Consider the following 3,409-nt stretch of genomic DNA (forward strand, 5'->3'; position numbering starts at 1 on the left):
AAAACGGCTTTCCGGGTAGGCTTACTAGACTTATCATGATTACGATGGATGGGCTCTAGTGCTGTATGAGAATCTCGGGTGGATTGTCGGACCCATTCGAATCTTGCAGGGGACTTCGACAAGCAGATGGTCTTTCTTGCATGCTATTGCACAATGCACTTGAAGGTGTTATCAGACAAGCGGCACTCGAAATGCGGGGCACGATTTTCAACAACTGTCGTCAGAACATTTGAAGCGGTGGAAGATCAATACAGCAGACTAAAATACGAAGCAGAGATTGGGTTGAAGATAAATGCGTCTAAAACGAAGTATATGCCGGCGGGCGAGGGCCCGCTTGAGCATTACCGTGGTAATCGACGGGGATGAGTTTGAGCTAGTCGAAGAATTCATATATCTTGACTCACTGGCGATAGAGGACAACAATACCAGCCGTGTCAGGGGAAGTTGTCCTTTACGGGCACGAATCTTGGACACTGCTAAAAGAGGACCTACGAGCACTCGGAGAAGAACCATCTTTGGCGGCGTGCAAGAGAACGGTGTATGGAGGCGAAGAATGAACCATGAGCTCACGCGTCTCTACGGCGAACCCAGTAAGTATTCAGAAAGTGGTTAAAACTGGACGGATTCGTTGGGTAGGACGTGTTGCTAGAATGCTAGAACTATCCTGCAAAAATGGTATCCGCATCGAATCCGGTAGGAACAAAACGAAGAGGGGCATAGCAAGCGAGGTTGCAAACACAGCTGGAGCGAGGTGGAGCACTGGGTGCCCGCGGAACTGGATACCAGCTGCCATATACCGAGTTAGATAGAGGAGTTATGAGTTATGCTACGCAGGCCTTGTCATAAGGCCTTAGGCCAACTATGTAAGTAAGTAAATGGTTGGAGGTTTGCGGTATAGCGCGACGAATTCACGATCGGACATCTCCATTGGCGCCTCGATCTTCGGGTTTTCCGTCAATAAACCAATGGTCAAGTATTGGAACGAGGCCAAAAGGATACTACGGTACTGTGTTCATCGTAATTTCCATATTAAATGCGTCTTTCTGATGTCCTTGTAAGTGTTTTCAAGCTCGTTGTCGTCTCCTGCTACTTGCTCTGATATATTTTGTTTTCGATGCAATAATTTGCAATCTATTTTGTACGGCACCTGCCTTTAATTTATGCAGGTGTTTTATCAATCTATTACCTTCCTCAAAGGCATTGTTGAACTGCAAGCACGAAACTCAATGATGATGGATTGATAATAACAAATTCTACAAACGCCCCATACATCACTTTTTCAAATTATGCTTGGCTGAGATGCAGTAATCAAAAGAGCAAAATCGAAGCGAAAAGTGTATGCCAAGCCTGCCATCATCGATCTCCCTGTTTCAATCATCTGCGTGTTTCAAAGCAACTCGAGAATATCTTCAAAATACGCATAAAATAGTGTATGTTGCTGCTTCGTCATAATTGCCTATTCCCGTCCTATCCAACACAAATTATTAAAAATATCAGCATTTTTATGACACGCAATGCAAAACTAGTTATTCCAAAATATTTTAGTTTGTTGTCTATCATACGCGATCAATCAAAGTGAGCTGAGATCTATTTAAATGCTTTTTATCATTAAAGAAGTCCTACCAGTCAAATTTCCTACGGTTTTTCGTGCGACGAAGAAAAAAAATGTCGACTAATCGTTTTAATTTTCATCATTCATAAATGAAAATAACTCACGCAAGGCATTGTCGTTATTCTACAGCCAGGAAAACTTGCCGGACCTGCAGAAATTTTGCAGAATAACATTTGTCATGCCGTCCTACACAAATACATGCGAGTTAGCCTGGTAAACATTGTGGTGATTTTTAGTTCGGACGATGAAAAATTTTGATGGACGGATTTTAAAACGGTACGACGAATTTAAGAAATAATGTCAGTTGCGTAATTTTAATAATATGCTTTAATAATCGCTTTTCAGTGATTTCAAAGTTCACGGATCGGAAGGTAAGTGTGTTTTAGTCAAATCAGCACAAGAACTTTTGAAGTATTTATTAAATCCATCCAACAAATGATGAAAATTAGAATGGCTTTACTTACTACGACGGGAATTAGAAATAAACCCTACATCAACTATCAATTGCTCACAGTAATAATCGACACTATCGCTACCACCCAATTGTAACTCATTATATCATTGTTCGCGAATAGTGCCAAATCTCAGCTTATCAAGTTACGATAGTGCATCGACTACCCAGTTTGTAAAAACGCCAAAATGTATTCTCAAATCATGCCTCGAATAATCAGCTCAGCCAAACAGTGAAATACACTCAGCTTAAAATGTGCTTGTCGAAGCTTTACTTAAGTCGTGGGCCGGTTCTACCGATAGATTGACACTTTTAAAAATAATCTTAGTCTGCTTTGGCACATCGGTGAATAAAGTCGTTCCTAAAAACTCGTGATTATCCGTCGATAGAGACCGAAGTCAGATTCGGTGGTCTCTCGCGTGCGCCTCATCGTGCGTTATCATCAGCAGCGGTGTGCGTTTCTGACGCAAAACAGGCGCGTACAATTCAGGCAAGGTGCGTTACGCCGCCCGCTGCGAAAGTGGTGAATTGCTTCTACGGTTTGCATGATGAAAAAAGTGGTTATATAAATTTTGGCTAATGATGTCGATCAGCAGCTGGTGATTGGAAAAGTACTTCACGTGCATGCATGATCGCCAGGGCCAACGTATACAAATGTGCCTGCACTTGTGCATTCTATATTTTTTGTGCGACAGGCGGAAATAAATTAGCGCTAAAAATGCACCCGCGGATGCGAATCAAAAACCGTGTGACGGTTACAGTGTCCCATTTTATCGTTCTACAAGTGCAACAAGCAAACGATTTGGTGATCATCTTACTTTATGATTACACTTAAGCAAACGGTGACGATTATCGCGCGCAGCTTGGGAAATGAACGTGTTTCGCTGACAGATTGGGGGTTGAGTGTAAAAATAGTTGCCGGATTTACTATGCACCCGTGATCAATGGGGCGCGTTCCGATGGGAAATGTCATTCGTGATGCACTTGTACTTTACCCGACGCCGCCGCCCCACCGTATTTAAATGATTTGCTCCTGCTGTCACGAGGTTATTGCACTGCTATTAGTTAGGGTTTGATTGAGAGGAACATTGATGATGTGGGTGAGAATGACAAGAAAAACAAAAAACTACTGTCATCAAGGGTCACTATGGTGCGGTGAAGGTTTGCGGTGACTAAAATAAACATTACAATAGGTATTACTATGAAACGCGAAAATTCATTCACTTCCGACGTTATCGTAATTTATTTTATTTTATTATGCCTAATTAACATTAAATTGACTTTCAGCCAAAAAAAGAACATGCCGGCACCGTGATTATTTTACAGCTTAATAAAAAAATTACAAA

This window comes from Sabethes cyaneus, chromosome 2, assembly GCF_943734655.1.
Source record: "Sabethes cyaneus chromosome 2, idSabCyanKW18_F2, whole genome shotgun sequence".
In the NCBI taxonomy this organism is placed as follows: domain Eukaryota; kingdom Metazoa; phylum Arthropoda; class Insecta; order Diptera; family Culicidae; genus Sabethes; species Sabethes cyaneus.